Raw genomic sequence first — 13,841 nt, 5'->3', positions numbered from 1 at the left:
GGGCACAGATAACAGTATTGTGATTACCAGAAGGAAGTGAGGTGGGGGAGAGGGTGGAGGTAGAAGAGAGTAAAGGGGGGAATAAATGGTGATGGAAGGAGACTTGACTTGGGGTGGTAAACATACAATACAATATACAGATGATATACTGTAGAATTGTATACCTGAAACCTATATAATTTAATTAACCAATAGCACCCCAATAAATGCAATAAAAAACAAATTTAAAAAAGAAATTTCCATTATTTAGTGACAAATATTAACTACCTCTTAGGGCCAGAGCTAATATTTCCACTATTTCCCAATTTCATACACAAAAATAAATATTAGACTTTAAATCATAAGGTCATCCCAGCTGGCATAGCTCAGGGGTTGAGTGTCAACCTGTGAACCAGGAGGCCATGATTTGATCCCAATCAGGGCACATGCCTGGGTTGTGCACTCAATCCCCACTCAGGGGCATGCAGGAGGCAGGCAATCATAATGGTAGATTCTCTCTCATTATTGACGTTTCTCTCTCTCTCCCTCTCCCTTCCTCTCTGAAATCAATAAAAATATATTTTAAAAAAATAAGGTCAACTTTTCCTCAAAAGTTGTACCATTTAATGTATATAGTTATTGAAATTTATAATTTTAAAGTCTATGAAATTGGGAGAAATTAGAAATATAGATTTTTTTTTCTATGCTTGCTACTTAAATTTACATATACTAAAATTTTTTCCCTCTTGGTGTGATCACATGTTCATAGTTATCTACCAACAAAGGCTGAAGGACTGGGAATCAGAAAACTATGCTGCTCTTTTTATTTATTTTTTGACCCTGATACTATGACCTTGGACAAGGTACTTCTCTATAAATGAAGAACTTTGTCCCTTAGGGCAGACCATGCTCTTGGGAGGAACCATGGGCTGGTGAAAGCAGAATACTATGTAATAAATTACTTTATGTAAGTTTTTGGCATACATTATTTGAATGTTTTGGCAACAGATTCATGTTCTTAATTATGTTTTAACTAGAGGCCCGATGCACGAAATTTGTGCACGGGAGGGGGGGTGTCCCTCAGCCCGACCTGCGCTCTCTTGTAGTCTGGGAGCCCTGTGATTGATTGCCCCCACAGAGGGAGGCCCTGCCCACCCACCGCAGCATCGCCGCAGGGTAGCCTGGGCCTCCCTCTGCGGGGTGATCATGGGGTGATGGCAGGGCCCCCAACCAATCGCTTTGCACCCGCCTTAGCTGGCCTGGCACCAGTGGGTGTCATAGCGTGGTCATCCCAACGGTCATTCCACCGTTCGGCCGATTTGCATATTACGCTTTAATTATTATAGACTAGAGGCCCAGTGCATGAAATTCATGGGGGGGGGGGAGGGAAGGGGCCCCTCAGCCAGGCCTGCATCCTCTCGCAATCCGGGACCCTTTGGGGGATGTCTGACTGCCAGTTTAGGCCCAATCCCGTAGGGATCCCTAAACTGGCAGTCAGACATCCCTCTTGCAATCTGGGACCGCTGGCTCTTACCACTCACCTGCCTGCCTGCCTGATTGCCCTTAACCACTCTGTCTGCCTGCTTGATACCCCTAATCGCTCACCTGCCTGCCTGATCGCCCCTAACCACTCTGCCTGCCTGCCTGCCTGATCACCCCTAACTGCTCGCCTGCCTGCCTGATTACCCCTAACTGCTCGCCTGCCTGCCTGATTGCCCCTAACCGCCTCTGCCTCGGCCCCTGCCACGGCAGCTTTGTCCGGAAGGATGTCCGGAATGACATCCGGAAGGTCATTTGGCTGTCCAGTCTAATTAGCATATTATGCTTTTATTATTATAGATAATGCTAGTATCAAAAGCATCCAGTAGGAAGCACACACTGGCTGATTAGTAGGAGATGACACAGCACCAAAAAGTAATTGAAAGTTAGAAAGAGATAAATCAGTATGAAAATAATCAAGCTATCTGCTGTGAAATTAGTAATGCAATATCAAAGTGCTTTGTTCAGTCCAGAGGAAAACTGATAGAAACTGGACAAGTCTTGTAAACCAGGAAGAACCTAGTTGTTGCTAAGTTATTATCACCGAGGTGGAGAAGAGTTGAACTAAAGAATTAAAGATACATAGAACATCTCTTCATTTGGAACTAATGCTTTAACAAAAAGTGTCTACTTTATTGAGCATCACTGATTAGATCTTCAAAGTCTTCAAAATTACCATTGTTCATGGTGCTGTGTGGTTCAGATCCTCTGATATCTGCCTTTCAAAGACTGTGGTCTGAGCCCCACAACAGGGAAGCAGAGACACACATACATGTTCTCCACCACAGGCACAGTTCACACACAGCTGAACATGTATCTGTGGAGCAAGTATATTTTGGAGGATAGAAAGTCTTGCAAGGCATGTTTTTAGAAAGGGTGGGTAACTCACCACCTACTTTGACCAGACAGGCAGGGCTTTGTGTAGGAAGGTGGAGCTGTCAGGAACTGTCTGAATGGTGGCAGGGAAAAGCTTAACTGGCTGGTGGTGAGAGCCATTCCAAACGCATGGCTCAGCTTAGGAGCGAGAGTGAGAATAATGATTTTTGCAGACAGTCAGGGTGGATGAGGTTACTCTGAGAAGCCCAGGGAAATGGAGGTGCAGGGCATGCTTCTGATCCTACTGTGTTAGCTATGGAGAAATGCAAGCTCACAGTTAGCCCCTTCTCTACCAGGCACTGGCCACAGTGTTCACTTGTGTGTTTGTGCAATTCTCTTCTCATTTATAAGGGGTACGTAATAATATACTCTGCTATCTACAGAAAGTTGTTTCATCATCTCAAAGGAGATTCTGTAGATGAAAGAGCTTTTATTCCCAGAGGGCTAGAGTTAAAATGCTCAGGGCTCCAACACAGTAAAGATTAGATAAACAATAGGCCAGAGTCCCTCCTCAACCCTTTACTCTTAAAGAGACACACTGCCACCTTTCCCACCTCCTGCACATAGCCCACTGGACTTTTAGCTTCTGATTTAGGGACACACCAGGTTATCCTGCCTTTCAAGTGGCCATTTCCAAACTCCAGGAATATACTAGTGGTTTGCTTGGGTTGTATCCAAATGCCACCTCAACCTCTCTGAATAAATACAGGATGGGTGGCAACTGTAATCTGCCTACTATTCTAACCCACTTCAAGACATTTTCCATCTTTTTTTTTTTTTTTTTTGCTTTCCAAGGGAATTATCCCTTGTTTATCCTTTAATTTTTTTTAAAAAAAATCCACTTCATCTATGAATTCTTATATCATTATCTTTGTATATCACTTCACATATATAATTTAAATTTTTTATTCATTAGCATGGGTAGCAGAGGAGTAAAAAAAGGGACATGGGTGAAGGGCCTTTGTGATAGTAAAGTAAGAAATGTATTAGGAAGAAGGCCCTATCTAGATTAAGTAGCCAAACTCTCTCCTTTGGGCTTATATCTACTTTTACAGATAAGGAAATTGAAATTTATGGGGATCCAGAAGCTAGGACATGGTAAAATAATGACAATATCAGTGATGATGACGATAATCGCTGGTTATGTGATAGAGTCAAGATTTGAACTCAGATCTGACGTTAGGCCAGTGATGTCCAACAGAAATGTAATGCGAGCTACATATGCAATTTAAAAATTTTTAGCACCTACATTATAATAATTAAAAACAAACAGGTGAAATTAAATTTAATATATTTTATGTAACCAATGTACCGCAACATGTGATAAATATATAATTATCAGTGGAGCATTTAATATTCTTTATTGCACTAAATATTTGAAGCCGCATCTCAGTTCATAGTGCATCTCAGTTTGGACTGGCTACATTCCAGGTGCTCAGAAGCTGCAAGTGGCTGGTGGCTCTCTTACTGGACAGTGAGGCTCTAGGAGGTTCTTAACTATTTCTGTGCCACGAACTCCTCTAGCATCTGTCAAAGCCCATGGAATCCTTTTCAGAATGTGTTTACACAAATAAGACAAAATACATGGGATTCCAAAGGAAACCAGTTACTTTGAAGTACAATTATCAAATTATTTAAATATTTACAAAAGTGTGGTAACAATACCACATTAAGTAACAAAAACAAAATCCAGGGCAAGCCTAATACTTATAATAATATTAAAATAAAACAATGAACAGAAACAATATTTAAACCTACCTAAAGCAACTGTGATATGATGAAAATGTCTGTGGTTTCATTTGACAGCAAAATCCCAGATTGGAACTCGGATCTGACATTAGGCCAGTGCAACAGGAATGTAATGCTAACTAACTAATACTATGCTTGTTGCCCATATTTGCATTTAAAGAAAATACTAAATTTTGGTTGGAGGTTAATAAAAAGTAAAATGTAACATTTCTCCTCTAGGCCTATGGACCTCCTAATTCCTATCTGGGGAACTGCTTGACAGAGTGGGCTCTCACCATTCATCTCTCGTGCTCCCAAACACCACTCCTTCCAGGAAAGCTCACTTTTGGGTGATTCTTAACAATGATCATAATTGCTACACATTTGATAAGCTTCTCCTAGTTTTCTCGATTTTACTTTTTCCTCTCTCTTCTTCTATCACTGTCACTTGCTCTTTTTGTCCTCACCACTCTACTCTTTAGTATCTTATTCTACAAAATACTCAAGTGATACTGAAAGAACTGAGCCATTCAATAAATGAAAATAACATGTGTCACAGCACTTTTCTTAGAAACCATGGGTATAAAAAAGTATAAAACCAAAAAAATATAAAACGCCAGCTAATTATAATTCTCACAGTACCAAGTACATACAATATAAATGATATTTGCATGTGAGCTAAATTGCCTGTATTTGAGAATATAACATATAGAATGTTATTTTCACAAGTTAAATATGTCCCAAAACTTATACATATTGATAAGTTGATGAATGATACCCTAAATTCTTTGACTATTCAAATGGAAAGGAGATATGTTATATTATTATATATACTTAGAATAGTACTCTAATCTTAACAGCTAATTTTTAAGATTTCATTTTGCTTTGAGTTATGGAACTAATTTGGTGGGTCACATCAGAGTACATCATATGGTAGTAAGGTAAACACAATTTCATGAAATTTGTTTTATATATTTAAATATGTATGATATATACATATGTTATATATAGCTCCACATATTTGAATGCTGGGTGATAATGTAAAATATGTATATTTTCTACTGTGAGTCATGGTCAAAAAAAATTTGACAATCTTAAACATTGCTGTGGGAATACAAAATGGGTCAGCAACTATGGAAAAATTTGGTGGGTCCTCAAAAAGTTAAACAGAGAATTACCAAAAAACTCCACAATTTCCCTCTTGGTATATGCCCCAAAGAATTGAAAACAAGGATTCAAGGAAATACATGTACACCCATGTTACAGCAGCTCTATTTACAACAGCCAAAAGGTGAAAATAGCCCAAATGTTCATTAATGGGTGGCTGAATAAGCAAATTGTGGCCTATCCATACAATGGGCTATTATTCAGTCAAAAGAAAAAAATGAAATACTGATACATGCTATGAGAATGAACCCTGAAAACATGATGGCAAGTGGAAGAAGCTAGATACAAAAGGTCACATATTACATGATTCCATTTATAAGAAATAGCCAAACTAGGTAAATCCATAGAGAGAATGCTGATTGGCTGCTGTCCTGGGGTCCAGGAATAGGGTGCGGGACGGGGGCGGGGGCGGGGAGGCGGAATCTGCTTAATAGTTAAGGAGTTTCACTCTAGATGAAAATGTTTTTAGACCGAGATAGAGGTGGTGGTTGCACAACATGGTGACTGTACTAAATGCCACTGAACTGTCACTTTAAAATGGTTAACTTTATGTTATGTGAATTTCACCTCAAAAAATTAAAGAAAAAAACGTTTTACCATCTTCCCTCTAGAAGGCTCCTCACTAGGTTGCTTTGCCATGTGCATTGTGTTCACTTGCGGTGCTGCCACATCGCCACCTACTGGTGAAGGCGCCTCCTGTCCTGCTCAGGAATGAAGATGCCTGACTGCCAGGAGAGCCACCCTCACATCAGTAGTTCAAAGCTCAAGTCAAGGCCCATGCTCTTAACTGGGGTGCCAACTGCATGAGTGTCCAGTTGATTCACAGTGACAACCTCCATCCCCTTTGAGGTTTGGGCAGGAAGAAGGATGAGTTTCTAGTCCTGGCCCTGAAATAGGTCTCAAGAAGTCACTGAATGTATCTGTGTACTAACTGAGAACAACACCTCCTACAGCAGGGTTACTGTAAGGGTTAATATAAGATAGCATAAGGAATGCACCTACTATAAATAGATGTTCCCAAATGTTAGTTCTGTTCCTTATATGGGCTGGACTTAGGAATACCAAACAAGATGACTCTTACCTCCAAGAGGCTCCCCTGCTTCAGAATGTCATTGGATAAAATATAAGACTGTGGGTGCTTGGAGCAAAGCAACTGGGATCTGGAGCACACAAGCACAGAACACAGAACAGAAACTAAACATAATACAGAGCCAAGAGACGAAGCACAGGACCTGGTAAGTGCCGGGTGTCTAACGGAAACGGAGGAGAGAAGGAAAGGAAAGACCTAGCAGACATCCTACTTATGTTCCCAACTGAGAGGGGCGGATGCACTGAAACATACATGAGGCAAAGTATTTGTATATTTTTGCAAATGGGCTTGATTATATGTTCTATAAAAATTACATGGAAAGAAGAATGGATTGTGATCGGCAGTTACAAAAAACAATCAGAAAAGACAGACAAAAACCATGTGCTTTCAAATTGTGAAGCCAGAGGTGTGAGCAACTCAGAAGGTATAAGCAAGAACATGGAGGGAAGTATCATAAAATTAATTAAAAATAAAATAGGAAGGAAAAATGACCAGAGCAAAATGCACTGTTCCCATGGCAGATGGTTTGGGATTTGTAGAGAATTATATAAAGTGGTGTAATTTGGCATTGGAAAACCCCAGAAAACAAAAACTTTCTACTCATATGCTTCTAGGAATGTTTACAGGATCAGTGTTGGGGGAGCGGGTAGGAAAAACCCTGTAAGGAGATATAGGAGGCCAGGCTCCCCCAGGTCATTTCACGCCTCTCCTCTTCAGAGCCTTCCCACTTCCCATCCATCAGGGGTAGCTTTGCCCCCCACCCCCCATCCTCCGGCATCCTGACCAAGAATCGAATGATGATCTCCTTCCAGGAAACCAAGTCATTTCTGACACATTGGCTTTACTGGGCTTCTGTGACATCAGTCTATTCTGTTATTCTTCTATTTCTGTGACCATTTGGTCTTTTTAACCTCAGAGCTCATCCTCTGTCCCTCCCTTAAATCATAAGAGGAACTCAGAATTTCGTATTAAGCCCCTTTTCTTCTCATATAGAAATATTGCTTATGATATTTCATCTAAACTCTTAGCTTTAACTACTGTGTGATGTTTCTTGAATTATTTCTCTACCTCAGATCTCACTGCTGAGGTCCACACCCATAGGTACCTTTTCACATTTTATTGTACATCGCCAACTGAAATTCAGCACATCAGTCTGAACACACCACTTCCCTTCCCCTTTTCCCAAATTCTCTCTCTCAAACATTTCTTCTTCCCACTACCACTGTCTAAACTCAGAGACTTATAATTCTTTGCCTGGCTCAATGCAACAGCCTTCTTAGTGGTCTCCTGGTTCTCCCTATTGCTGCTAGATTGTTCAACAGTTCCCTCTCCATTACTTTAAGAATAAAGATGAACCTTTGGTTATCACACTACACCCTTTGCTACTTCTCCAACATCATGCAGCCCTATGCTTCAGTCATAGGGAACAGTCTTCAAGTCCCTACAACATCACACCACCAATAGTGTTATGCTTTACTCTGTACATGTTGCTTTTCTCCCTGTTCCCCAACTCTAACCCTCACCCATTCCTCTGAGAAGCTCTGACTGGCTGTCCCAGGCCAAGACAAATGCTCCTCATTTGGACTCCAGGAGCACTTGTTACACAGCCTTGTAATTATTAGTTTACATGCCTGCCATCTCATGAAACTGTGAGCTGCTTGCAGGAATTCAAGACCACACCCCTTATACCTGAATTCCCAGCATCTAGCATGGCTGGGCATCATGGAGTCTAACAATTGCTAGCTGGAGTTTATTTTGAATGCCCACAGCATTCCTCTGTATAGATTAAATACATGAAATATAGTCTTTTGCTGTGCATCTGTCTAGTGATTTTCTGTACAAACCAAAGAGCAAACATCATATGATAGCATAAAATAGCCTATTTTTATTAAAATGACCAGAGAGATGTAAATTCTAGTGATTAATTTTGAAATCTTCTGCTATTATCACAGAATTTATTTAAAGGCCATAGTCCAACCCTTAGGAACAATAAAGCAAGATGTGCTCCATGAAATTTTATAACCTTTGCAAACACTTGTCAATGACCAAACTAAATTTTACTGGACAGACTTACCTAGCTTATCAGCCACAGAGAAGCAGCTCCAAGCAAAGAAGTCTACCACGCCTCAACGTGCTTCTTTCCAAGGATGAGCTAACTACCTTCACATCATGGGAAGGTCTACCATGTTTTTGATGCACATACAGAGGAATTGAAACATTTAAGCAAAATGGTCAAAGAACGAGTCCAAACTCTATTCTTGTTTTTGCAAACTTTCCTCTTAAGACCAATGGAAGTCACATTGTCGGCATTTCAGAGTATAACTATGAGGCAGTAATAGTTATTCATTTGTGATCTGGTGTCCCCTGAGGTCACCAGTGTGTTGGTGGATGGTCACAGCCTTGCTGGGTGGTCAGAACCACTATAGCTGGACATTGTCAGGTTGGCCAGGTATAGCATCACCCTGCTTCTGACACAGGTCACCTCTTAGAGCCAGACTCATGGAAACACTGAGAAACATAAGAAATGTTGGCTTTGTAAAAAGAAAAACATTTGAGAAAAAATTTCCCAACATGTGCCAGGAAGCTGAGTGCCCACAAACAGGCTGCTGGTCAGGGAAGGCTGACTGTGCTTGAAAAGAAGACGGGCATCAGGAAATAACCTCACCCCAGGTTTTGCTTATTAAATTGTCTGCCACCAATGGGAGAGCTCCTGCAGTGGTTAAACATAGGTGTGGAGGGACCTGTAAGAAATCAGAGTCCTTATTCAAATTTTCTATGACTCAGGCCCTCACCCAACTCCCCTTCTTTACTTAGAGGATGAAAATAATAGCACCTGCAAGATTGCTCGCTAAGCACTGGTTGCAAAATAGACCCTAAGGGCTCTTCTGATCAGGTAGATGACTAACTCTCACACTACCACAGTGAAGCATAAACATGTATGTCTCAACTGCTCTTCCAATTTAATTAAACACACACACATTAATTCCTCAGCCAAGTCAAAACATATTTAGTACAACAAAACTACTCTTTCCTTGTGGACTTTTAGTTAACAACAAAAAATCAACAGCAATAACAAAACAGGGCAAGTCTAGTGAAAAATCAGTCTGATTTCCTGTTACGTTTTCTGAAGTACCAGCAGTGAGAAAGCAGTAGCTCCACTCCAGCCACAGTGGCCTCCTTGCTCAGGGCCTTTGCACTTGGCTCTTCTCTCTGCCTGAACTCACTCTGCCCAGATATCCCAATGGTTGGCTCCTTCTCTTCCTTCAGGTCTCTGCTTGTCAGCAAGGTATACCCTGACCATCATACATAAGGTAAGATTTCATTCCCCTGTCACTGTATGCCCCTTTCCTTGCTTTACTTTATTTAAACATATCTTACTTTCTGAATAATACATATGCCGGAAGCCAATTCCAGCATGACAGCAGGGCTGAATCTGGGAATGGCTGATGGCATTTCCCCAAACCTGAATAGGATACATTAAATTGATTGTTTGCTGCCAGACAGCTAAGGGCATCTTAATCTACATGTTATTGCCTCCTACTGGCCAAACACCTGAACAGCCGTAGACTAATTCCCCCATTCTGACAATGCCTCTGTATACGAAACCCTGACCCTTTGAAGTGTATATCTCTGCCTTGCTTCAGGACAATTTGTGTTAATAAAAAGCATGGGGTCCTGAGACGAGGAGATCTTAGTGTCCTTTAAACTAGGCTCCTCTGACCCCCAAATGCCTTTCAAAATTATATTTCGTCTCTGGACTCCTATTTAATATACACACAACCTTCTCCAAATTTCCTGAACCTTTCTTAATGCTGGAACAAGAACCCCAGCATACATATTTACTCATTTGTAGTCTGCCACTGACCCCCATGTGAATGTAAGATCTGTGGGGTAGGGGTTATTTCTGTTTAATTCCTTGCTATAATCCTATTCCTCAGAACAATGCAGGCATGAGAGGTGTTCAAGAAATACTGAATAAATGAATGAGTAAAATTTGTTGCAATTTAACTTACTCCATGTCTATCATGTAACATAATGTGCCTTGTCAACAAGCAAACTAACATCAATATCTACATTAACAAATGCTTACAACAGTACCTCTCTACTCATGAGCCTTGACAAGCTATGGTCTATGCTAAATTATAGGTCAGGTATGACTGTCTCCAAAATCATTTCATTTTCTCTACTGGTCTCTGTGTGCTGCCGCGGATATAAGGGCAACATTGCCTTGGTGTCACTAGCCCTCTGATGGTTTAAGTCAGTGGTTCTCAACCTTCTGGCCCTTTAAATACAGTTCCTCATGTTGTGACCCAACCATAAAATTATTTTCGTTGCTACTTCATAACTGTAATGTTGCTACTGTTATGAATCGTAATGTAAATATCTGATATGCAGGATGGTCTTAGGCGACCCCTGTGAAAGGGTTGTTCGACCCCCAAAGGGGTCGCGACCCACAGGTTGAGAACCGCTGGTTTAGGTTAATGTGCCTGTCCAATGATTTGCTTAATCCCCAATTCTCTGAATTTGGTTGAACTCTCCATACCCCAACTAGAAAGAATGCCAGTTCAGTGGACTGGCAGCCAAGCGATCTGGGGTGCTTTTTATCCAAACATTGCATGTGACTGCCGAGGACAAACACAGGGACTGTTTGTGGGGGAGTCCAGGTTGAACCAGGGTAGCAAGTGTAGAACTGACTGTTAAAGCCAAGGATACCCAAGGTGAGAAGAGAGGGAGCACCAGGAAGCTGGTCTGGGGAAGTTCTTGCCTTGGACCCACACTGCCTCAGGCTTCTGGAGTAGCCTGCATGAGCAGGGCAGGTCCAGTTAAAAGGAGCTGATGGACATCACCTTTGAGCCTTAACACAGTAAAACAGGTTTCTGATTTGCAAATGGGTTCTTGCTGGTTGGATTGAAAACAACTTCATTTGTTCATGTTCAGAGTGAAACACTTTAAATGGACTTGACCTTTTGAGAATCATCAGACAGGTAACTTGAAAGGCCTTCTGTGATAAATGTGGCCCAAAGAGAGAAACATTTCAGATTCAGGCTGGTGATACAGAAAACTTATCAGTGGGCATCTTTAATCTTGTTAATATTTCTAATTAGAGTCCCCATTTACAGATGATGGCTAGACCTTTGGTTATGTGTAGCTCATGGATATTATTGTTAGTTCTATGACAACACTGATACTGTTCTGATCTGCTAGACATTTTGATTAATGATTTAGATGAAGCCAGAGGTTATCATGCTTATCACTTTGGAGAATGATGTGAAGGTGGAGGTAGCTGAACAAAAGCTGGATACACCCTCTCTGAGGATATCATTGGGAAGTTTCTTGCAGAGGGCACAGGGTTGGGCTACTTCAGAGTCCTTTTTCAAAGCTGACATTTTGTTAATCTGATTCTATTACTGATGAATGTAATATAGGCATTTCTCATAGCAAAGATCCACATGTAAACATCTATCTCCATATATTAACTCTATCAAAGTATTGGGACCACATACTTACATTTTACATTTCTTCAAACTTAATTTATTATCCAAGATGGGAATTGCATATTTCCCAACACAAGAGAAAAAAAGAAAAGTTAAGTATAGATTACTAGTAATTGTTTAAGCCATCTCTTTTCAGTTTTTTAAAAAAGAGACATTCCTGTTTCATAGGTTTGTTTAATTTACAGCATGAACTGCTTTTTTACAGGTGAAAAAGCAGAAGGCTATGAAGTCTTACTGTCTAATGATGAATAATTAATAATATTAACAGTTATCATCTTCCTATGTTCCTAAGAGCAGTGGCAAATCATGAATTTTGGCTGTGCCTAATTCTGGCTTTCAAGATGGCATCCTAAGAACAGGGTGAAACGAGAATATATCAGTTTTGTTGTTGTTCCAAAGGTTCTTTTGGCACAGACTCTGCTCTAGCAGATGAGCTCACTTTCAATCACAACAATTTGACTAAAAGAATATTACCAGATATCCTTACACAGATTTTGAAAAAGAGACCTGTCCTTGAATACTAAAGAGTGAGGGGGATAGGGCACCCTTCTACTTCAATTCTATTGAAGAGTTTTAGTCCCAATTTCAAGATTTTGGGACTTCTGTATAGCCACAAAATACGGAGCATTATATTCAGGTAATTGAAAAGCATATTTTCAGTAAGCACAATTTTTGTTTTATAATTCACTTTTACAACTATTTAACATTTGTCTGCTCCCATAAACTTTATTTCCAACTTGCTAAAATCCTGTCATGTTCCAGGAGCAATACTACCTATGGGGCAAAGATGGTAGCTTCTGCAACCCAATATAAGTCTAGGTGTGTATTACCTCCACTGTCATGTTTGTTTATATTCTAGATCAGGGGTGGGCAAACTTTTTGACTCGAGGGCCACAATGGGTTCTTAAACTGGACCGGAGGGCCGGAACAAAAGCATGGATGGAGTGTTTGTGTGAACTAATATAAATTCAAAGTAAACATCATTACATAAAAGGGTACGGTCTTTTTTTTTTAGTTTTATTCATTTCAAACGGGCCGGATCCGGCCCACGGGCCGTAGTTTGCCCACGGCTGTTCTAGATGCACCTGCAACATATTTATTTTCATAAGGAAAATTATTACTCTCATTGGGACCAAAGAAATGATTAACACTGACAGCAACCAGGTGAAATAGCTTTGCTATGAAATAGTGGCGGTAAGTCAAACATGTTTATAATTCCAGGTGATCAATACTGAAAGGTAGGCTGTGTTGAATAAACTTTTTAAAAATACAATTTTTATTGATTTCAGAGAGGAAGGGAGAAAGAGACAGAAACATCAATGATGAGAATCATTGATCAGCTGCCTCCTGCACACCCCCTACTGGGGATCGAGCCCAGAACCTGGGCATGTGCTCTGACCTGGAAATGATCCTGGTTCATAGGTCAAAGCTCAACCACTGAGATATACCGGCTGAGTTGAACAAATCTTAACAGTTATATATCTCACCCAGCTCCCACAGCCCACTATGCCAGCATGAAGGCATGGGGACAAATACACTGACAACAAAGAGTAATTGCTAAGTTTAGGTTATCTGTTCATCTTCGTCCTCATCAATGGAAAAGAAAGCTTGTACCAAGTAGGATGGGTACTACATAAAATGTTACTTGTGGCTCTGGGATTTCAAGAAGTGTTTACTATTCTGTCCAGTGGTTTTCAAACTATTCTTTGAAGAATTTTTTGAGTGGGGTTTCAAGGAAAGAGTTATCCTGACACATTACAAAGGCTTGAGACACACTGGCATAATGGAAATCATGCCATTTAGAACTGGAAGATCTGTGTTCAAGTTCAACCTCACCAATTGGTAACCCTGAGCAAATCACTTAACTTATACATACTTCAGCTCCTGCCCATAGAAAAATGAGAACTTGGATACTTGAATAATACATTCCAATAGATGAGTTAATGAGCCAGATGGGGGAAATCATA

The 13,841-nt window shown here is 40.5% G+C and overlaps 1 protein-coding gene and 1 long non-coding RNA gene across 2 annotated transcripts in view; one reads left to right on the top strand and one right to left on the bottom strand.

Moving 5' to 3' along the window:
* Window positions 1-13,841, bottom strand: part of FRY (FRY microtubule binding protein) — a 572,796-nt gene that overhangs the window by 397,484 nt on the left and 161,471 nt on the right. The gene's annotated exons all lie outside the window — the stretch shown is intronic.
* LOC111825259 overlaps window positions 6,413-13,841 on the top strand; it is an 11,111-nt gene continuing 3,682 nt past the window's right edge. Inside the window, exons 1-2 of the long non-coding RNA XR_002828416.1 lie at window positions 6,413-6,524; window positions 9,647-9,690. This is a non-coding gene — a long non-coding RNA (uncharacterized LOC111825259). The remainder of the gene's footprint in view (window positions 6,525-9,646; window positions 9,691-13,841) is intronic.

Source organism: Myotis lucifugus, unplaced genomic scaffold (genome assembly GCF_000147115.1).
Source record: "Myotis lucifugus unplaced genomic scaffold, Myoluc2.0 scaffold_19, whole genome shotgun sequence".
NCBI lineage: Eukaryota > Metazoa > Chordata > Mammalia > Chiroptera > Vespertilionidae > Myotis > Myotis lucifugus.
The sequence above is the reverse complement of the archived record's forward strand: the minus strand, read 5'-3'. Positions and strand labels throughout refer to the sequence as shown.